The sequence below is a fragment of the Hemicordylus capensis genome, chromosome 1 (genome assembly GCF_027244095.1).
Source record: "Hemicordylus capensis ecotype Gifberg chromosome 1, rHemCap1.1.pri, whole genome shotgun sequence".
Lineage (NCBI taxonomy): Eukaryota > Metazoa > Chordata > Lepidosauria > Squamata > Cordylidae > Hemicordylus > Hemicordylus capensis.
In genome coordinates, this window is record NC_069657.1 from 90,748,276 (window position 1) to 90,772,313 (window position 24,038).

A 24,038-nucleotide genomic window follows, 5' to 3' on the forward strand; every position below is an offset into this window, starting at 1 on the left:
ATTTCTCTTTCCACGTAAGGCTCTAATCTGTGTTGGGAGATCCTGATCATTATTTTGCTAGCATGTGAAATTAAGGATATTGTGCACGATCTGTTAAGTCTCCTTTCTTTGGAATTGGTATGTATACGGACCTCTTCCAGTATATTGGCCACCATGTCATTCTCCAAATTTGCTGGCATAGTTTGCCATATTTCTATAGCTATTCCATCAATTCCTGTAGCCTTCTGACTTGGTAATGACTGGAGTACTGATCTAACTTCATCTTCCCACGCTAGAGGTTCTTGCAAGTAGGGAATATCTTACATAGGAAGCTGCCATATACTGAGTCAAACTATTGGCCTATCTAGCTCAGTATTGTCTTCACAGACTGGCAGCGGCTTCTCTAAGGCTGCAGGTAGGAATCTCTCTCAGGCCTGTCGTGGAGAAGCCAAGGAGGGAACTTGGATCCTTCTGCTCTTCCCAGAGCGGCTCCATCCCCTGAGGGGAATATCTTACTTCTAGTCTCCCATTCATATGCAACCAGGGTAGACCCTGCTTAGCTAAGGGGAAAAGTCATGCTTGCTACCACAAGATCAGCTCTCCTCTCAATCTTCTAGAGTATCTTGGATGTTGATGTCCCTGCTCTACAGATTTTTAGTATATTCCTTCCATCTCTATTTGATCTTCTCTGAATCATCCTTTATTCATCATCCTTCTCTGAATCATCCTTTGGCATCCTTTAACATACCAATTCAAGGTTGCAACCTCCTTCTGAGTTCAGAGATCTTCTGGAAAACTTGCCTTCCCCCCTCTGCCCTGTCAAGTTCTTTACATATGTCATCATAGTACTGCACCTTGTCTCTACTAACAGCTTTCTGAAATTCCCAATTAAGTTCCTTCATTAGGTCTTTATCTTTCTTGACGTTGGACTTCTTGGCAATTTCCACCTTCTGTTCTATTAGTTATTGAATTGTAAACACTTGTTACTTGTTGTTACTTGTTACTTGTTATTACTGTTTACTATGAGCATGTGCTGAGTGTAAGACCCCAATCTGCATTTATGAATCTAAGTGTGTCCACAGTTCCTGAGCACATCCATTCATAAACGTGTTCATAAACATGGTTATAAAATGAAATAGATGCTATCAGCTGCTTGTGGAGTGATTCTCTTGTTCTTTATACAGAGCAAGAGCAATCTAAGAAGCCTCAGTTGTTTTTGTCCCCCTCAGTGGTGGGTGTCCACTATCCCTTTTTCTTTATTTTCTTTTCCTGAATGGGGCTCATGCTGGGGAGGTGGGGGAGTCATTTCTGAGCTGAAAAAATGTCAGCTGCTCTGTTGAAGAGGAATTTTGAGAATATTTGGAAGAATATTCTGAGGAATATTCCTCAGAATTTCTTCCCCCTCATATACTCCCCCTAAAAATTTCAGAGTATGTGGAGGGAGGAGAGATAATTTTGACCGGTCTAATGGACACCATTCTTGAATCTCTATAAATTAGTATCAAAACATATTCAGAAACATGTAATTTGGAACACCTATGCAAGTACATTATCGGGCAAGATTAGGAGTTACATTTGGCATATTTTCCTTAACGGCAGTATTCTAATATAATAACTTTAGGAAGAAGGCTACTTGCTTCTTCACTAGCCACCAATGTTCAAAAATAAGCAAGTAGGGGGTGGGACCCAAAATCATGACTTTTTTAAAAAAAATCGAGTTATTTTGGAAATTCCAGGGGTTCAGCTGCAGCTACGCCTCCATGATTTTCTTTGAAACTGTGTAGTTAGACTGCTTTTAGTGAATTTATTCCAAAGCTCTGATGATATAAATGCTGTGACCGAACAGAAACTAGTTAGCAAAACTGGCAAAGGAAATCAAAGTTTTAGCCAGGCTAATTTGTAAACAACAACAACATTGCAGAACAGGAAATAAACAATTATTCCTACCTTTTATTCATTACAGTAATAAAGATGGTGCACTTTTTTAAATTAAGAAGCCATTTTCTTTTTCTCCCAAAATGCAGTTTGCAAGTAAAGGCGGCGGGGGTGGGGATAGATTGCTTTTGACCTGATTAAGTACTCACTCTATCTTCTTCTGCTCTTGGCCTCTGCAGCTCATAAATAGTCCTTGGGATTTGTACATTGACAAGGCCACTGTAGGCAATAGGTTTCTTGCCCTTACTAGGTTTAATGATTGACAACGTAATCTGAGAGAATGTTATGGTGCCATGTCTGCTGATATATTATGAAAATTCTCTATTGGCTACTAGGCTTTTTCCTAATTATGATGGAGCACAGAGTTAGATTTATTGATATGCAAAATACATCCACACTAACCAGATTTCCAGCTTCACCTTCACAAGTATTATAGTTTTTCTTCAGTGAATATAAACAACATGATCTTGCAAGTGGCTTGAATAGCAATTTATTTGGAAAATTGTGTGCAGGCTTGTACATGCCTTTAGGAGGCTTTAACATTTGACAGAGTTTGAATTTTGTTGACTTGTCTTGGATCAGAATTGGTATCGTGTGTGACTGTATGCACAGCCAGATGCATTTCCAGCACAATCCTATGCTCCTTTGCTCAATGTGCAGAAGACTGATAGGCAATGTATGATTGGCTCCACTGCCACCCACAGCCAGATTTGTGAACCACTTATTATTTTACTAGTCCAACCCACAGATAAACAGTATTGTGTTCCAAAAACCCAGTAAACTCTAGATTATACCAGAGTCCATGTTTCTACCAGAGTCCAGAGTGATAAGATTTCACTCTGGCCACATGCCAGATCGACAAAACTGTTCTGTGACTTCGTCTCTTAGCCTGCTTCTGGTTCAGCTTGCTTCATTCTTAGTCTACCTGGTATCAAATACTGAACCAACTTATTGGTTCATTTTTTTGGAAATCAGAAGTTGGCAACCTTGATCACCTTTTCAGGCTTTAACTCAAATTAGTTTTGAGTTTGGGTTGCTGTGGTTTTTAAACATCTAATGCAGAGGCGTATCTAGGGAAAATAGCGCCTAGGGCAAGCACTGAAATTGCGCCCCCCCCATCTGACACCCATCTTTCAGATAACTTTACCATAGTTCAGGAGTTCCCTACCTGTGGTACCCCAGACATTGCTGAACTACAACTCCCATCATCCCAGCCACAAAAAGTATAGCTAGGGATGATGGGAGTTGTAGTGCAGCAACATCTGGAGTGCCACAGATTTGGAACCCCTGCTTTAGTTGAAGGGCTTCCCAAATCATGGGCAAAGAAATACAGGTGAAACTCGGAAAATTAGAATATTGTGCAAAAGTCCATTAATTTCAGTAATGCAAATTAAAAGGTGAAACTGATATATGAGACAGATGCATTACATGCAAAGCGAGATAAGTCAAGCCTTAATTTGTTATAATTGTGATGATCATGGCGTACAGCTCATGAAAACCTCAAATCCACAATCTCAGAAAATTAGAATATTACATGGAACCAAGAAGACAAGGATTGAAGAATAGAACAATATCGGACCTCTGAAAAGTATAAGCATGCATATGTATTCAGTACTTGGTTTGGGCCCCTTTTGCAGCAATTACTGCCTCAATGCGGCGTGGCATGGATGCTATCAGCCTGTGGCACTGATGAGGTATTATGGAAGACCAGGATGCTTCATTAGCGGCCTTCAGCAATTCTGCATTGTTTGGTCTCATGTCTCTCATCCTTCTCTTGGCAATGCCCCATAGATTCTCTATGGGGTCAGGTCAGGCGAGTTTGCTGGCCAATCAAGCACAGTACACTGTATACTTTTCAGAGGTCCGATATTGTTCTATTCTTCAATCCTTGTCTTCTTGGTTCCATGTAATATTCTAATTTTCTGAGATTGTGGATTTGGGGTTTTCATGAGCTGTACGCCATGATCATCACAATTATAACAAATTAAGGCTTGACTTATCTCGCTTTGCATGTAATGCGTCTGTCTCATATATCAGTTTCACCTTTTAATTTGCATTACTGAAATTAATGGACTTTTGCACGATATTCTAATTTTCCGAGTTTCACCTGTAGATATGCTTCTAAGCATACAATGGGTAAAAGAGACAAAGCTGTTCCACCTAAAAGCTATGTAAATCTAACAACACAGAAAAGTTACATAAAAGCTTGAGTATCATGAGATTATTGTTTGGGACAACAGCAGACAGAGCAGGAAAGAGTTGTGAGTTCATCTTTCTCTGCTGTGTGTTGGCAGCACAGAAATAGGAAACCTTGCCTTATCATTTCGGTGCGGTAGCTCAGGGTGGGGAGCCTACCTGCTGCCACTCCCTTCCTTGCACAGCTGCCCCAATAGCTGCTTGGGATTGGGGCCCCCAGCTTCTTGCCTTCTTCCCCTCAGCTCCCAAGAAAATCACTGCGTAGTCAAAACTTTGGGGTGAGGAACCGATGCTTTCCTGGGGGGTGGGGGGAGAACAAACAAAAACAGGGCTAAGGAAGCAGTGCCCCTCTTACTAAGGAAGGCGCTGGGGAAAGCAACGTGGAGGGGACAATACACACACACAGGGCTGAGGAAGGCGCTGGGAAAAGCAACATGGAGGGGAAAACACACACAGACAGGGCTAAGGAAGGCGCTGGAAAAGCAACGTGGAGGGGAAAACACACACAGGGCTAAGGAAGGCGCTGGGGAAAGCAACGTGGAGGTGAAAACACACACACACACAGGGCTGAGGAAGGCACTGGGAAAAGCAACGTGGAGGGGAAAACACACACGGCTAAGGAAGTAGCGCCTCTCTTACTAAGGAAGGCGCTGGGGGAAGCAACAGTGGGACACACACACATACACACAGCGCTCTGCACCCAGAAGATGAAGAACAAGGACTTACAGTGGATTTTGTCTGCCCTAAGTAGCACCAAAACACACACACCCAAGGCAGGGAGGGCTTGCTTGCTTGAGCGCTGCAGAAAATGAAGAAACCTCTCCCCACTTCAGCTTCCGTTTGGAGGGAGGCAACCAAATTAAAGGCAGAAATTTAAGTGTGTGATCCACCCACCCACCCACCCCAGACCCCAATTCAAGCAGCACACCCCAGCCCAGACCTCACTGACCCTCCAAGAACTCTTAGTCTTTACATTTGGGTGAGGGCGGGGGGAATCCAGAACAGAAGCACACACTACATGATCGGAAAGCAGAGTCAGTGATCATCTTTTAAAACAGTAGCTTATTTTACTTACTTGTAAATGAGTTAGGCACACACGAGGAAGCAAGCAGTACTGTTGTCTAACAAGCAGCAACACAGGCACAGCGCGAACGCCTGACCCATAGCCAGGCCAGCACAGCAGTTGCTGCTCGCTCTCTCTCTCCTTCCAAGACCTGATCCACGTGGTCATGCAAGGAGCATGTGCGGCACAGCATTGATTCATTGAACTGGCCAGCAGGGGGGCGCCGCCATCCAGTGAGCGCCCACTGCAATAACTAACAAGCTGCCCCAGCCGCGCGCAGCCCCGCCCAGCCTGGAGATCTTTCTCGTGAGTAAGTTGCGAGGGTGCTGGCTGCTGTGCCTGCGTGGGGGATGGGGCGCCGGAGACGCTGGCCCGCTAGGCACCCACCGATTCAATTTGGGGGGGGAAATTGGAAAAAAATTTTTTTGTTGTTTTGTGGTGGTGGGGGAGCCAGGCGTGGGTAGGGCATGGCAGGCACTTTTGCGCCCTCTTCACCTGGCGCCTAGGGCACGTGCCCTGCCTGCCCTACCGGTAGTTACACGTCTGATCTAATGCTTATACTGTATAATTCTCAAATATTTTCCTTGGTACAATGGTAAAAGCAATGACTTAGATACAGTACATGGCTGAAGGATGCCTTTTTAAAAAATCAATATATTTCTCTTTTAGTAGGGGGTTGTAGTAGTGGGGTGGTGGCCTACCTATGATTTCCTCTCTGACCCAGAAGTACAGATTGGGAGAGGAGAAAATATAAAGTGTTTGTTTTTTGTGAGAAGTTAGAAAAATTATGGCCATCTTCCCTTTTGTTGTTTGGGATTTTTTTTTATGAACCATTTCAAGGTTGTACCTCCTTCTAGCATGGCATGACTCCCACAAAGGTTATTCTTCTAAACTATTATGCTGTACTTTTCTATTAAATGATGCCATGTCTTTTTTAAGACTGGAGCAGGAGATGGTAAAAAGAACAAAAACAGATGAACATGCTTTCCATCATTATAGCTGAAGTAAGAAAGGAAATGTTCTGAAATCCTCACCATAGCAGAAAAAAGCAGTTCGGGGGTGAATGCAAGGCATGAACTTGAGCTCTGCTCTGTTCCTTTGCTGGACTAATTCACTGTGGAGCTTTTGTAGTACAACTGCTCAGATGTGTATCGACTGGTAAACATGCTACGAGATGCAGGTAGATGATCCTCCTTTAATATTTCAGTTGCCTCGAGGCTGCAAAAAAAGGTCAAAGAATAAAAATCCTTTTCAGTAATTTCCTCCCACAGCTTTAAGCCAGCTCCAGGGTCAAACGATTTGGTCTAACCTTTCCAAGCTCAAACATAGTCTAAATGGGCAAAAAGCAAAGGGTAAACCAAAATAGAACCAACATATCAGAGATCAGGAAACAATATATTAGCCTTCAAGGCTAGCTTCAAGAAATTATCATTAGGTTAATGATAATATCTTCAAGATATTATCATTATATTGAAGCTGTTATCATTCAAGATAATGACTTCAAGATATTATCATTAGGAGCTGGGTTGATGCCAAACATCTAAGTAGCTCACTCCAGTATCCAAATGTCATTTCATGTGCCTCAGATCCTAGGATGCATGACAGACTTTGGCCATCTTTGATAAACTACCACTTTACAAAGGAACATAGGAAGCTGCCTTATGAGTCAGACCATTGGTCTATCTTATCTAGCTCATCAGTATTGTTGTCACAGACTGGCAGCGGCTTCTCCAAGGTTTCAGGCAGGAATCTCTCTCAACCCTATCTTGAAGAAGCCAGAGAGGGAACTTGAAACCTTCTGCTCTTCCCAGAGCAGCTCCATATCCTGAGGGAAATAGCTTCCAGTGCTCACACTTCTAGTCTCCCATTCATATGCAAGCAGGGTGGACCCTGCCTAGCAAAGGGAACAAGTCAGGCTTGCTACCTTAAGACTAGCTCTCCTCCCTCCACTTTGATAAACTAACACTTTATTTATTTAAATTTTTACACTGCCCCAAACTTTCATCTCTGGGCGGTTAACAATAGCATAAAACAAGTTAAACAAGTTAAAACAAGTTAAAACTCTGTCTCATATAGCCTTTATATTCAGAATTTGAAGAGGACCCTTTTGGGCCTGTGAGGGCTGGGGCTTGGGGTGTGAATCCTTCAGAGGATAGTGTGGCTGTCTGATGTGGAATGCTGAAGTACTTACAATATTATATCTACTGTGTGCCACTCATTATGTCTGCCATCATTGTTAGCTAGCTGAGACTAAGCAATGATGTTTGCTTAGGTCTTGTTCCTTTGCTCCAGTACCAGGTTGACTGAAAATTATAAATTTGCCCAAGTGGTGTTTCAGATACAAGTGGGAAGATGAGTCTGAAGACCTTTTGCCAACTATAAGCAATTTTTAGATAGTTGCAGGCAAATCCTGCAGTGCTAAGAGATGATTGCAGCATGCATACTTATGAATTTCGATCCTTTCCATACCATGAGGGAATAGTGGAAGAAAAGAAATAAAGAATATGAAAGCCTTGGTGACTTGTTTGCAAAAAAAAACCTTGTAACTTGTAAAGTTAATGATGCAAAGTGTCTGGCAGAACCAATCTCTGTCTCACTCACTTAGCAGAAGATGCTGATGGCTGCTTGTATTTTCAAGCTCCAAAGAAGCTTGTTATTTCAGCTGGAATGATCCTCATCGTCTCACTTTATTTGTTGTCAAGGACAAATTCTGGAAAAATACAACCAAAAAGGGGGGAAAATGAAATCTGATAATCAATGCCTACATGTCTTTAAATAATTAAACATTTTAATTTAAACCCATGAATAACAGTTCCCTTTACCAAAGTACTGTACTGACAGAAATGGATTATAACCAAGTTTAGTAGGCTCAGTGGTAAATACAACATGCCACCTCCTCTTCTATCCCCCACCCTCAAGCTGGTTTATCAAGGCTAACAAATGTTGTCTTAATTATCTTAACCCATACTTTTTCATTGTATTTTTCCTCTTCCTTAGGTTCTTCCTTCACTAGTGCAAATGCTGCCACCTTCCATCCTCAGCACAGCATCCCTCCAGTGGCTGTTGCTGGTCTCTATCTTATGTTTCTTTTTCTTTTTAGATTGCGGTCAGGGAGCCATTTTGTTTGTTTGTTTGTTTGTTTATATATCTATGTAAACTGCTTTGGGAAGTGGTATATTCATTGTATTTGTATTCCTTCTCACCACCAGGCTTCTGGGGGTGCTCTGTGGCAGTAGCATCGAACTTGCAAAACCATCTCCTTCACCAGCTAGCCTCTCGTCATTACCCACTACAGTGCTTTCTAAACACCAACATGCACTCTTTCACTCGGTTTCTCACTCTTTTCCTCCCCTCTAGTGCTTTGATGCTTGGGGGAGGAGAGAGAGAGGCAGTGAGAAAGAACACACTGTGATGGTGTTTGCACAGCATTGCAATGCACAGCAACAAAAGTCTAGCCAGCCAAGGACCTGCCGTCACTACTGCCTCCATGCTACATGCAGCCTTGCCACTGCCTACACCCTGGGAAGGCAGCATGGAGTTAGCATCCAGTAGCAGCAGCAGCACTTCTGTTGGCTGGTCACTTATCACCGCTCAGTACAATGCTTTGCAAACACCAAAGCTGCCCTCTTTTTCTTTTTCTCTCTCTCCTCCCTCCAGCACCAAAGTGCTGGAGGGGAGAAAGAGAGTGAGTGTGAGAGAGAATGAATGCTAGTTCTTCCAAAGCACCACCGGGGAGAAAGCTGACTTGGGAAGGTCTTGGGTGTCTTCTGCCACCTGGAAGGTTCAGTGAGCTCATTCTACCCTTCCCCCTGCAGTTAATAATACTTACGGGACGCACCTTGCCAAAGGAGCAAGCCAAAGGGCAAGAGGCAAAGGGATCTTGGCCTTTGGCACTTAGCCTGGGGCTCATAGACTGGAGTACAGAAACTGAAGAAGAGCAGAATTTGCTGGGGAACACTTGGGATCTGCAAGGAGGATAGCGGTAAAAACATGCCTCTCCATGCAGCCCTGCACAGCAAGCTACACATAATGCTACATGCAGAAACCCACTTCCAAGTGCTCTGGGGGCAGGGGACTTTGCCTTTGGTTGGCCTTGGAGTATGTTTCTTTTCCTGTGAGTACAGTCCTTGTACTGTTAATTGAACTCTGCCTTTTTAAACTCTGCCCACCTGTTGGGTTATTTTGTGTTCGGGTTTTTTTGCTTTTTTTTTTCTTCTTGCATGTGCCTGGGAGAGCAGGGAACTGGGGGTATTCTGGGGCCAGCTATTTCTTGGGTGACGGGCAGAGGAAGATATAGTGGTGGGAGTTGGGCAGGCTATTACAAGGGGAAATGGTCTAGGCAATTTGATTCCTTTTTCTGGCTCTTCTCCTAATTCTGTAGCTCCAGAGAGTTCTGGGAACACTATCTCAAGGGTTAGGGTTCTGCTGTTGAATGCCAAGTCAGTAAATGCAAAAACATCTCACATCAAGGATTTAATTGTAGATGAGCATAGTGACTTGGTATGTGTGACTGAGACCTGGTTGGGTGAGCTCGGTGGAGTGGGTCTCTCCCAGCAATGCCCTCCAGGTTTCATGATCCTACAGCAGCCCCACCTTGAGGGTCGGGGAAGAGGAGTTGCAGTCATCTATCGTGAATCTGAGGAGTCTGACATAACTCCTTTGTTATGGACAGATCATCCTCTGGTGGGGCTTAGTTTGACTTCTTCAACCAACCTCTGCAGGGGTGGTGGACCAATTAGAATGGTCCGCCCCCTAAGGCTTATGGATCTTCTCAGTTTCCAGATAGCCCTTGGGGAGTTTTCAGTGTCCATAACTGGTGACTTTGTTCAGGCCCTGGTGAATCTCCGGAATATGGAGACAGCCTGGACTATTGATATGTTCGCTCCTAAATGCCCTCTCTGGCTTGGTGGAGCCTGTTCTACTCCTTGTTCCTTCATCAACTCAGATGATGGCTAGAGCAATGCTGGACGAAGACTCATAATGAATCTGACCAAACATGGGCTAGAGCAGGGGCTACTCTGTGGCAGTGTGAGTGGGAAGAAACTCCCCCCCCCCACACACACACACACCTCCATTGCATCTTCCCAGTGTAGGTCAGTGGAGCTGTATCATATGGCGAAGTCACTGTTTCACAAACGCCCCTGGGTGATGTGGGAAGAACATGAGCAGCCTGCTGTGACCAGTTTGCATGTCACTTTGCAAATAAAGTTGCTCGTATCTGTGCCGATTTCGACTTCAGGATGTTGGCAGTTTCAGGAGTTGTGCCTCAGCAGCCATTATGTTGGATTCTTTTCAGTTAGTGCAGCCTGAGGAAGTGGACAACATCTTAGGCAGTGTGCGGGCGAAAACATGTGCTCTGGATGTTTGCGTTTCATGTCAGGGAAGGAATAGGTAGGTGGTTGAAACCAATTACTAATGCTTCACTAAGGGAAGGCAAAATCCCATTGAGCCTCAAGCAGGTGGTGATAAGCTGTCCCTTGATTCCACCAACTTTGATAACTATAGGCTAGTTTCAAATCTTCCCTTTTTAAGCATGGTGATAAGAGTGTGTGGTGTCTGTGCAGCTGCAAAGGGATGCTATGAATTATCTAGACCCTTTTCAATCTGGCTTTCACCCTGAGATTGGGACTGAAACTGCCTTGGTGCATGATGTACTCCAGGAACTAGAAAGGGGGAGGGTGCCCCATTTGGTCCTGCTGAACCTCTCACCAGTATTCAATACTATTGACCATGGGCTTCTTCTAGACTACCTCTCAGGTTATAGGGATTGAGGTAGCACATTGGAATGGTTCTTGCCCTTTCTTGGGGGGAGATTCCAGAAGATGGTTCTGGGGGATTTTGCTCGGCTCCTTGGTCTGAGCAAGGCTCAGTAATGCCCCCATGCTGTTTAACATTTACATGAAACTGCTGGGAGAGGTCATCAGGAGGTGTCATCAGTATGAAAGTGGACCCAACAAGAACCCACCACCATACAACAGCCTGAAGATTTAAATAATTCTTTAAAGTATGAATTCTTTAAAAAGTATGCATGGAGCATTAAAAACTGATTTATAAATGGTGGAAGTATGCAATACTTCCAAATATCATGTAGTAAAAATGTAACATGAAAATAAATATGTAATACACATTCTCTTCAAAAACATAGATGTAGACAATGTATATTAAAAATGTACAAACACTTAACAATGGTAAACAAATACAGAACCACCAATTTTTAAAGTGAAAATTCAAAATCAGCCTTGCTGCTGAGAACCCCAAAGTAAATATACCACTTGCAAGTCAATCCTTCGTAAGTTAACCTTCTAGGTATCTGGAAGCCCAGTATGAATAAATTGGTGGTTCTCTATTTGTTTAGGAAGGGCTTGGAACAGAAGGGTCGGGATGGCATCAGATCTGGCCCAGGGAGCAGGCCTTGTGCAGAGGTGTGTATGGCTTTTTCTACATCGGGTATCAGCTTCCATCAAGCTGGTGCTGGGTTTCTGCCTAGGCAGCGATATGGCAGAGAACAGACCTCAGGCAGCTAAAAGGAGAGAGCAGCAGAGCCAGGACTATGGCTAGCCCTGAGCAGATACACACAATTGCTTGGTGTAGCAGCACAAGAGCTGCTTGGAGCACACTGCTGGTTTTTATGGCTGCTGCTAAGGCAGAGTTAATTAGACCACCGCTTCCCTTGGATGGCTCTGCTGCTTAAAGCAGTCTTTTTCAGTTGTTTACATGCCTCTCTGGTGGTACTGGGGGATCTCTACTTTTAGAAGCAGCTCTTGAAGGAAAGGCTGAGACCAGGCAGGAAGCTTTTGATTTCTCTCCTAAGGAAGAAAGCAAGCAATTATATAACTGAATAAATCCACAAGAAAACAAGGGGGAAAGGACAAGCTAGTTTGTTAGGGCTAATCTCTTCTAGTGTTTGATTTCTGGCTGGCTAGAGGTTTGTGATTTGACTGGGCAGTTGTTTGGGTGAGAGATTAGTTCCAGGTGAGTCAAACAGCCAGGGCTGGATTAAGCTAGTGTGGGGCCTATAGCATATGTTATGAAGGGGCCCTGAATTTTAAAAATGCACATAAATACTAAAACAAAAATTATTTACTTGCATAGTGAGGTGATTCAATTTTTTTCATTTTCTATACAGCCACATAATACGACAAATGTCTGACACTTCAGTAATACTATTATTTACATGTAGGTATCAATTTCATATGTCAAAAGTAAGAAAACAACAATTTAAAAGTTACATTTTCTAGATTTAGCATGAGCAACTTTCTTGATGATACTGGAAATGTCTATTTCATGCAGAAGTTCATGTTCAATGCTCATTAGAGTGAGATTGTTCAATCTGTTTTGACCCAACATCTGGGAATCCCTGTTAGACAGAACACTGGGGGTGGCTATGTAGTTATAGGTTGTTAATTATTAGACCAAGTTTACTGTTTATTGGCAGGCATTTAACCAATTAAGCAACCACAACAATAGTTTACAGCAAAAGTTTTTATCCTAACCCACCTCACAGGACTGTAGTCAGAATAAAAGTAGGAAGAAAGAATCATGCACACTGAGCCTCTTAAAGGAAGGGCAGGATACAAGTGTCATGACAAAACACATATATGCATGATGTGCATATAACATATTCATATTTATGCTGACATTTAGCCACATGTCTCCAATAAATGCATCCCATTCAATGCCATTTATGCCAAACAGAAAGAGAAGTTGCCTACTAGCCTTAGCCAATACATATACAACCACTAATGCCATTTCAAACTAGACAACAGGATGGTATATATGGAGTCATCCCAACTTCTTACTAGGATTTAATAATATAAGCAAAGTAACCATCAGTCACAGTCACCAGCAGAATCACAGACACACAAAGTGATTTTATGCCAGATATCTCCCCATTTCACAAAATATCCCTCATATGCATCCACCTCCTTTTTTGCTTACATTTTGAAATATGAATTAATGATTGAAAAATGATGCTTCTGCAAAGTAGCATTGTTTCAATGCCTGCTCAGGAAGCCCAGGGTCCCCACCCCCTCTGCTCATGATTAGCTCGATCAACAAGCTCTTGCAGAGCCAGATAAGATAACAGCAGCAGCTTGCAGACAGTGCCTGGCTGCAGAGATTTCTCCAGGCTGCTCTGCAAGAGAGAGAGGCAGGCGTCAAGCCATGGTGGGCCCTAGAAAATGTAGGACCCGTAGCATTTGCTACCTTTGCTAATGGGTTAATCTGGCATAGTACACAGTTTGTGGGAGGGAAAACATTCCTGAAGTGGCTCAGTTTGGAAGCAGCTCTTGAAGACAAGTCTCAGGCAAGGGGATCTTTGCAAACAGGGGTTGGCAAACAGATATTGAAACAGATTGGCATACAGTTTAGTGGGGAAGTGTGTGGGGAGGCACAGAAGCAGTCCCCATTTATCAGTAAGGAAACACTCAGCATGACCAGAAGGTGAATATAACCCTACTTGTGTATTTTTGTGTAATCTAGAAGTTGGGGTAAGCAGTGAAGTGGCCAAATTTGCAGATGACACAATACTATTTAGGGTGGTGAAATCCAAAACAGTTTGTGAGGAACTCCAAGAGGATCTCAGTGTGTGGCAGCTGCAAAAAAAGGCCAATTCCATGCTAGGTATCATTAGGAAGGGGACTGAAAATATAAATTCTAATATTATAATACCCTTATACAAATCTATGGTTGGACCACATTTGGAATACTGTGCTGTTCTGGTCATCATATCTCAAGAAGGACATTGTAGAATTGGAAAATGTGCCAAAGAGGGCAACCAGGATGAATAGACTGGAGCACCATCCTTATGAGGCAGGGCTACAGCATCTGGGGCTTTTTAGTTTGGAAAAGTAGCAACTATGAGGAGACATGATAGAGATCTATAACATTATGCATGCAGTAGAAAGAGTGGGTAGAGATATTGCTCTCTCTCTCGCTCTCTCTCTCGCTCTCTCTCTCTCTCACACACACACACACACACACACACACACACACACACACACACACACCACTAGACAAAAAGGTCACCCCATGAAACTGATGGTTGGGAAATGTAGGACTAATAAAAGGAAGTACTTTTCAAACAGCATATCAGTAATCTATGGAATTCTCTGCCACAGGATGTGGTGATGGCCCCCAGCTTGGATCTCTTTAAAAGTGGCTTAGAGAAATTCATGGCTGACAGGTCGATCAATGGCTACTAGTCTGGTGCCTATAGGCCACCTCCAGTCTTGGAGGCACGATGCCTCTAAATACCAGTTTCTGGGGAGCAACAGCAGGAGAGAGGGCATGCCCTCACCTCTTGCCAACGTTCTTCTCAGAAACATCTGGTGGACCACTGTGTAGAACAGGATGCTGGACTGGATGGGTCTTGGGCCTGATCCAGCAGGGCTGTTATATTCCTATGACTGGCAGTCATCCAAGGACCACTCAAAGTCACAAGATGAAGGCAGGGCTGTGTCTTTGAATCATGATATGCATGCTGAGTTGGGTTACCTGGTTCTTTTGGTGCACAGCTTTCCTGGGGTCTCAACCCCATCTTACCCCTGATTTGTCCACTTTGTCTCCCAGTTGGGGGAGGTTCCCCACTAAAGGTATGCATGATCTGAGGTTCGAGCACAGGTTTGGTGCCATGGAGAGGGAAGTGGTGAGTGGGAGCTTTAAGAAAGAGGAGAGCAGGTCCTTTCCTGCTTTCCACCTCCCCACATGGGGCATCCATGCATGCACAGGTGCCAGGTACTTGGGACATATGCCACTCCAGCAGGAAGCTGCATGGGCGCCAGAGAGCAGGTACAGCCCTCCTCTCCTCTTTCTTAAAGCTCCCGCTCACTGCTCCCTTCCTCATGGCGCCGAACTTGTGCTCACACTTTGTCCCCTGATCAAGTGTCATGTCAGAGAAGGGAAGTTATATGGGTCTTGTACTCTATGGACTGCTAGCTAGTTAGACATTGAAAATTGGTGTTTATAACATCAGGGGAAAAAATCCTATTCTTCTGATGCAATCTCTTCCAAACATTGTACCTGTTACCTAAAGGCAGACTGCATTTTTTTTCCTGCCCAGACAAGAAGATGCTGTATGTCCATCTTAAAAGGTTTAAAGAAGACAATAGTTTAATGCTTTGAAAACTGCATCACACAAGTGCTTTGTCAGGTTAAAGCACAGGAGACAGCAGGTAGCAAATGTTACAAATGGCAACAGAACCTGAAGGTACTGCCTAGTGAATTAAGCAGTGCATTCATTCATAAGGGCAAAAGCAGCAGGACAAAGAAAACAAGAGGGAAAGGAAAGGAAGATTTTTACTGTGGAGACCTGGGAAGAGAGATTGTCAGTGAGGCATCAGATAACAAAATGTTGCTGCTGATGCTGCTATTATGCTTAAGAATAAGGAAAGAAGCCATATGTTCTGAGTCCTTCCCCAGCAATATTACTGAGGCATCAGCACTGGTTTTAGTCTCCTGGATTATTATTTTATTTCTTGATTATTTTTGCCATATTTCAATCCATAACAAAGGAAAATATGACAACATTCTCTAGTCACCAGCAGGAGACCAAATGACTTGAGAGAGCTACTGCTCTCACAGACAGCTTCCCCAGCCCACGAACAGCCTTTTCCTTGGCAATGAACATGCATGAGATGGTTGGCCAACTTGTACTGTGAACCAGCCTATTCACAGATACACTGCAACCAGGCCTTCTCAACTAAGGCACCCCAGCTGTTTTTGGACTACAACACCCATACTCCCCAGCCACAGTGGCCAATAGCCAGGGATTATGGGAGTTGTAGACCAACATCTGCAGAAGGGCCGAAGTTGAGCAGCCATGTTCTAAGAGCATAAAGAGGCCTTGCCTTGCTTGTGAGGTGAGTATCTAGAGGCGTCTGGGCTGATTGCTGTTGGAAAACAGAACACTGGGTTGGATAATAATAATAATAATAATAATAATAATAATAATAATAATAATAATTCAATTTCTATACCGCCCTTCCAGTAATGGCTTAGGGTGGTTTACAAAGAGAAATAACAAACAAATAAGATGGTTCCCTGTCCCCAAAGGGCTCACATTCTAAAAAGAAACATAAGACACACACCAGCAACAGTCACTGGAAGTTCTGTGCTGGGGGGTGGATAGGGCCAGTTACTCTCCCCCTGCTAAATAAAGAGAATCACCACGGTAAAAGGTGCCTCTTTGCCCAGTGAGCAGGGAATGGATGGCTTTTCCATAAGGCAAGGTGAGGCAGTGGCCTCAGACAGCAGATTACTGGGGTGCCGACAAGGTGGCAAGATGGCCTTCTGTCCCCTGCTTTTGAGGGGGGTGGGGTTGAAGGGGTTGAAGCAGTGGAGGACAGTGTGCACCAAGGAGAAAGTGCACACATTTATCACCCTCTCTCTGGTGCACAGGGGCCTTCAACTGCCACTGGGTTGTATCGACCTTTGTCTAGTCTAAGAAGGCTATTTTAATGTTCTGTCCCTGTAATCACAGTGAACAGGAAAAGGCACATTCCTGAACATTGCTAGCTGTCTCTGTCTACTTTCTGCATATTATTGCAGCCCCATCAGTTTTTGCATGTATGAAAATATGGCTCTGTGAACTGATTGTGTGTGTAGTTCTCTAATGGGACCCTTGCTTGGTTTTCAGGCCTAGTAACATTTTGGACTATTCATGTTGACTTCAATGGATCTATTGCAAAACTAATTAGTTCCTCTATAATACTACTTCACACCATAAGGAGAAAGGTCCAGTCTTAGTCCAGCAAATTATACTTCACCAACCACAATATATGCTTGGTTCTAGCATTTTCACTGTTCTAGATTTTTATTTTTGAAAATAGAAGGAAAGCCCTTAATTTATGGGGCTCTTGCTGTTGTCCTAAACCTCATTAAAGCTACACAGAGAGTCCATCAATAATGAAATTGTCCCTCTCAGCAAGCCTCATTGTCCATTCATTTTTCTTTCCCACCTGCGCCCACAATGGTGGCTGTTTGCTCCCACATATATACAACAAGGCATCACTTGTAAGCTGGCCCCCATTCATTTCATTCCATTCCTGTTTGAAAGGCCTGACAAAAAGCCCTGTGAAAAGCCTTTCAATGCAAATGCCACTTTAATGACTTGGTTCATTCACTGGAGGGGAATCCATGATAACTTGACTTCTCCGTGCTGCAAATAGAAGAAAATGTTTTCATAAAGCCCTTGACGTGTCCTGTTTGTTAACGAAAAGCCCTGGTTTGAAAGCAGAAATCAACAGCTCATGGAGTCTTGATAATGTGTCGCCCCCAAGCCTCCAGCCTTCTCTCTGTGTGTATCTGACTTTAGAAATTCATCTGTTTTCCAGGCCTTTTATTTGATTCATTTTCTCCACAGAGAATTTTCCCTCGAGGATTAAAAAGTCTTATGTGATTGGTTCGTTCTGAACATGTTTAAATATCAAATTATCAGAGAATTACATGTGTAGTTACCCTTGTAAAAGCCAAAGGACAAACAAGCTTAGTCTAATTTTGACAATCTGGGCTTGAATTTGGTTGGTTTCTTATTTTTTGATTATGAGAGAGAGGCAGGGGTGAAGAGAGAGAATGAATAAGCTGTGGGGATTTCACATTAAAAATCTGTTTTCCAGTGTGTGGAAAACATGGAACACATTGCTCAATAGCAATGGAAATAGTATGGCCATAATGTGACACTCTATTGATTTTTTGACAGGGATGCTGGGTCCTTTCTAGAAATAATGCCTATGCTTTTTAAATGTCAACCTAGATAAGACGGAAGTGCTCTGGGTTGTAGAACTGATCATCTGAGTAAGGAGGTAAATCTGGTCTTGGAAGCGGTCACGCTCCCTCTGAAAGACAAAGTCTGTAGCTGGGGGGTGCTTCTGGACCCAACACTGTCCTTGGAGGTGCAGGTGGCGGCAGTGTGCAGAAGCGCCTTTTATCAACTATGGCCGGTACACAGCTGCGACCTTACTTGAAGAAGTCGGACCTGACCTCAGTCACTCATGCATTGGTAACATCCAGATTGGACGACTGCAATGCGCTCTACATGGGACTGCCCTTGAAGACTGTTTGGAAGCTTCAGCTGGTTCAGAGCGCTGCAGCAAGGCTGCTCGTGGGTGCAAGTCACTTCACGAGTATTACACCCATCCTTCGTCAGCTTCATTAGCTACCGGTCTGCTTCCAGGCTAAATTCAAGGTGCTGGTATTGACCTTTAAAGCCCTACATGGCTTGAGGCTGGGGTACCTGTCGGACTGCATTCATCCATATGAATCTGCCAGGGCCCTCCGCTCATCTTATCTGGCCCTGCTCATGACCCCGTCACTAACAGCGATCCGGTTGGCGGGGACTAGAGACAGGGACTTTTCGGTTGTGGCCCGTTGGCTTTGGAACATCCCTGAAGATCCTGGCCATGCTCCCTCCCTCAGTGTTTTTAAAAAACACCTGAAAACACACGTTTTTAAGGAGGCTTTTTAATACTACATTATTGTTTTGTTATATCTGGTAGGTTCTTTAGCTGCTTCTTTTAATTTGAACCTAATAATTTGGTTTTTTTAAATTTAATTGTATTACTTTTATTGTATCTGTGTCTGTCTTATTGTTATGAGTCACCTGAGCAGCAGTGTACTGGAGGGGCAGGGTATAAATATTTTAAATAAATAATCATAAATAAATGTCCCAAGATACTGAGACAAGGGGCAGCCACTGTACCTCACAACCTCTATGAGTCCTCTTGCACACCTGTCTTCTCTACTTATGTTGGTATGGTGTGGCTCTTTTAGAACCAAGATGGTGACCCCCCTGGAAGATTCTTGTGTTGACAGTGTTCACATTGTTTTCACAGTGTTCACATTGTTCACATTGATTCTTGTGTTCACATTGACAGTGGTCTTTTAGAGCTCAGACAAGGTATACCATCTCCAGGGAATGGAGAATATGATTAATATTTATATACCACTTTTCAACAAAAGTTCCCAAAGTGGTTTACATAGATATAAATAAATAAAATGGCTCCCTGTCCCCAAGGATCTCACAATCTAAAAAAGAAACACAAGATAGACACCAGCAACAGCCACTGGAGGGATGCTGTGCTGGAATGGATAGGGCCAGTTGCTCTCCCCCTGCTAAATAAAGAGAATCACCACTTTTAAAAGGTGCCTCTTCCATCCTGATTAATCGATCATGTACCTATAAGTTTTCAGCTTGATATTACTGCAAATATGCTGCAATGATTTGGTTCTTTTATTGCCTCAGTAGGCTTTTTGTATGCACGAAAACCCAGAGCCTAATGACCACACCTTTTAAAACTTAAAAATTTTATTCAAAGACTTGAGGCATCTAAAATGATAAAATATATAACATAAGGCTGTCAGATGTGTGGCAAATGCATGTATGGCAAAAGATAATTCAAAATATAAGTATAAGAAAGAAAGTTACATGTGTGGCATTTGGAGCTACTATTAAGGGTGATGTGAATAATAAAATCGACCCACTAAGTAGATCTAAAACCCTTACTTAACCAGTACCCCTAAGAGCAATCATATTTACCCTTCTGGCAGCTTGAGATGTTTTCAGGATTCTCCAAAAAGAAATCAGAAAAAAACTAAGCAAAAATTAGCTATTCAGTGGCTAAGTGAGTATATCAGAATATAAGATTCATAAATGAAGCATATATACGTAGATAAGGATAGAACCTGTAGAATGATTATTGTGACGGTCAGAATGGAAGAGAGAGAAATTAGTTTCTGAGAGATGCATCTTGGACAGAGGGAAGATTCAAGAGGAGGGCGGGGGGAGAAAATTTGCCAGAAGGAAAAGAAAAAGCTAAGTGAACAAAGGGAGAAAAATCCTCCTGTTTCCAGGCTGATTATTTTCATTTTATGCCTCAAATGTCATACTTCACTTCTTTGTCTGTATTCAGACTCTCACCTATTGCAGCTAGATTCTCATTGCCTCTTTAGGCTCCTCATCTCCATAGCTATTAGAAATCTAATATTCTGTGTTGATCATGGTAACCTGGATTCCATAAAATATCCAATTCCCACCTTTCACAGGGCTTGTTTACTCCCCCAATTCACTGCTACCATCAGGCAGTGAATAATGATGATGATGATGGTGGTGGTGGTGGTGGTGGCCACAGAAATCACCATCAGCCAATTACAAAAATCAACTTTACTTTGCTGCATTAATAATGAACAGAGCAAAAATAACAAAAACAGAAGGAATAGAACTGCCCAATGGAAGCAACTTCAAGAACCTGGAAGAGAAAGAACATTACAAATACTTGGGCATTCTCCAGGCTGATAACATTGCACACACTGAAGTTAAAAGAAAAATTGGAAGTGAATACATCAGGAGAGTTAAAAAAAATCCTAAAGTCCAAACTCTATGGCGGGAATACCATACAAGCTGTAAACACCTGGGCTATCCCTGTTATCAGATACACTGCAGGAATAATAGACTGGACCCAGGCAGAGCTAGAGACACTAGATCATAAGACCTGGAAAATAATGACCATCAATCATGCTCTGCACCCCCACAGTGGTGTCGATAGGCTATACATCCCTCGCAGCTCAGGTGGAAGAGGAATGCTGCAAGTCCATCAAACAGTAGAGGAGGAGAAAAGAGGCCTTGAAGAATATATCAAGGACAGTGAAGAAGATGCACTTCAAATGGTCAATAAGGAGAAACTATTCAACACCAATGAAACAAAGCAGGCCTACAAGAAAGAACAAGCCAAGAACGAGCAGAACAATGGAAAAATAAGCCCCTGCATGGTCAATATTTGCACAATATAACTGGAAAATCATACATCACCAAGACTTAAGAATGGCAACTTGAAGAAAGAAACAGAGGGTTTAATACTGGCTGCACAAGAACAGGCACTAAGAACAAATGCAATAATAGCAAAAGTAGAAAAATCAACAACAACAACAACAAACAGCAAGTGCCACCTATGTAAATAAGCGGATGAAACAGCGTACTACCTAATCAGCTGTTGTAAAAAGATCACACAGACTGACTACAAACAAAGGCATGACAAGGTAGCAGGGATGATACACTGGAACATCTGCAAAAAATACAAGCTACCTGTAGCTAAAGATTGGTAGGACCATAAAATAGAAAAAGTTGTCGAAAATGAAGATGCAAAAATATTATGGTACTTCCAACTACAAACAGACAAACATCTGCCACACAATACACCAGATATCACTGTAGTTGAGAAGAAAGAAAAACAAATTAAAATAATCAACACAGCAATACCAGGGAATAGCAGAATAGAAGAAAAAAGAAATTTAAAAAATCACAAAATACAAAGATCTACAAATTGAAATTGAAAGGCTGTGGCAGAAGAAGACCAAAATAATCCCAGTGGTAATTGGCGCCCTAGGTGCAGTTCCAAAAGACCTTGAAGAGCACCTCAACACCATAGGGGCCACAGAAATCACCACCAGCCAATTACAAAAAGCAGCTTTACTGGGAACAGCCTATATTCTGCGACAATATCTATAACAACAGCAACAACATTGATAATAAAATTCAGCCATCCCAGGTCCTTGGGAAGGACTTGATGTCTGGATAAAACAAACCAGTCAATAACACCTGTCTGACTGTGTAAACAACAACAACAACAACAACTATTATTATTCCCCCCCCCCCTGGGAATTATTATTCTCCTCTCATTAAGGTACCAGGTTGACAAGCCGCAGGTGGAATGACTTCCAGTCTTGTCTTCATGTACATTCCATGACTTGTAAGCCTTGTTTATTTATCTGCTGCCTTATTTCCACAGACTGAGGCACTTCATATAATTAGCAGGTGATTGCCCGCAGAGCCCTGGGCAGCTGGATCGGCCGCCCACATGACTACTGGCTCCGTCTCGTAGCTGGTGGGGGCTGTGGGAATTGGGTTCACTTGGCCCCTGGAAGTTCCAAGATACCCCACGAGAGTGCACAGAGCATTCTGGTGGGACCCCTGAGCTCGGGAAGCTGCTTGTAGCCTCCTGGTTGGGGGTATACTCATGTGTCGCTGTACGTCCCGGTGGCACATTTACAGAAAAATGAGGTAAATGGAGCACTCCCATTTACCTCATTCTCCCTCCCCTTAAATTCCCCCTCCCCTTAAATGAGGTTAAATGGAGCACTTGCTCCATTAACCTCATTTAAGGGGAGGGGGAATTAAGTGGGCTAAGCACCTTAGAACCACCTGGCTTGCTCACAAGCCCGGTGGTTCCGATGATAACTTGAAGTGGGCTAGGCTCCCTTAGCCCACTTTCTGGTGATCATCAGAATAGCTTCACTCTCTATGGCTATATGGTGCCAAGCTGTGCTTGCCTCTTTTGTTTGGAGGCCCCCTTCTTCAAGCAAAGTTAGCCTGAGTATGACCTCTGCTTGGGTTTTTCATAGTACACAGTAAAATGTTAGATTTTTCTATTTGGTTCAGTCTCCAGTCCATTATCCCCTTTTCAGTATGAACTTCCATAGTCCAAAAATATAGGCCAGAAAAACAATTACAAGCTTAATTGCTGCCCTACCCTCACTACCACATAACCACCACAATGAAGACACCTGGGTTTAGCTATGGTTAAAGTTACTTTACTTCTGAAACACTTTCTTAAAACAACTCTCAACCCTTTCAGGGTGGGCACCTGCTATCAAGGTTAGGAACACAATTCCTGAGATTCACTTTGGATGCATAATATCACCTACCTCTTTCTAACGGCCTCACTGTATGCTTGAGAAGCAGAGTTAGAGCACCACAAAGAGCTTGGAATCTTCCCAACAAGGCTAATGTGCAGGTGCAAAGCCCACTTAATGTGAATGTTTCTTTTTTATATAGTCAGACAGGTGTTATTGACTGGTTTGTTTTATCCAGACATCGAGTCCTTCCCAAGGACCTGGGATAGCTGAAATTAATTATCAAGATTGTTCTTATTATTATAGATATCGTCGCAAAATATAGGTTGTTCCCAGTAAAGTTGCTTTTTGTAATTGGCTGGTGGTGATTTCTGTGGTGTTGAAGTGCTCTTCAAGGTCTTTTGGAATTGCACCTAGGGCACCAATAACTACTGGGATTATTTTGCTCAGGGCATACTGGGGAGACCCCCGGAGCCGGGAGACAGCTTTTCTCCTCCCAGTTGGGGGTCTACTCGCGAGTAGCCATGGTGCGTACCAGCACCGCGGCTACTCACGAGCAGATAGCCCAGGTTTGTGGAGTGCTCGCTCCGCAAACCCAGGCTAAGGGCAGTGGTTCTCGAGCAGTTTACCCGCTCTAGAACTACTGGGCTTGCAGCCAAGCCCGGTGATTCTGACGATCAACAAAAATCAGTCTAGGCTCTTACCCCAATTTTTGCAATCATCAGAATAGCCCCTGGGTGTATTACAACTCAGTTATCCTCATTCTTGTTAAGTTGCTTTTATGCCATAGTAATTTTATTAGGATGCATTATGAAACATGTCCTACCATAAATAACTATGAATCATGTCTCGTTTTTGTGTCATGTTGGTTGCTCCTGGAACATAAAAGCAGATGCAAAATGAAATGTTCTATAGCCTTTATTATTAGGGAAACCCACCAGAAGCATGTGGCAATTATTTGTTAACATTACAATAATAACTAGAATATTTCATAATATGGCTGCCAAAGAAATAATCTGATTTTAAGAAACAGTGGATTAATCCCACTAGTAGACTAATTCACTTATTCTGTTCATCTCCTCTCTCTATATTTTTCACCTACTTCCCTTTTATTTGTCCTGAAATGTGGTTCTTTTCAAGTTGTCAATAGGTTGTTGTCAGCTACTGTCATTTCTGTATTCATAATCAAATGCTATTACCTTAATTATCAAGATGCTGCTTAGAGCTGTAATTGGAATGTGCC

General features: G+C 43.0%; 1 protein-coding gene and 1 long non-coding RNA gene across 6 annotated transcripts in view; one reads left to right on the forward strand and one right to left on the reverse strand.

Moving 5' to 3' along the window:
• LRRC4C (leucine rich repeat containing 4C) overlaps window positions 1–24,038 on the forward strand; it is a 1,145,515-nt gene that overhangs the window by 120,225 nt on the left and 1,001,252 nt on the right. The gene's annotated exons all lie outside the window — the stretch shown is intronic.
• Window positions 6,036–24,038, reverse strand: part of LOC128327597 (uncharacterized) — a 199,389-nt gene continuing 181,386 nt past the window's right edge. The window contains exons 2-3 of the long non-coding RNA XR_008308696.1: window positions 7,775–7,883; window positions 6,036–6,391 (exon numbers count right to left, since the gene is read on the reverse strand). This is a non-coding gene — a long non-coding RNA (uncharacterized LOC128327597). The remainder of the gene's footprint in view (window positions 6,392–7,774; window positions 7,884–24,038) is intronic.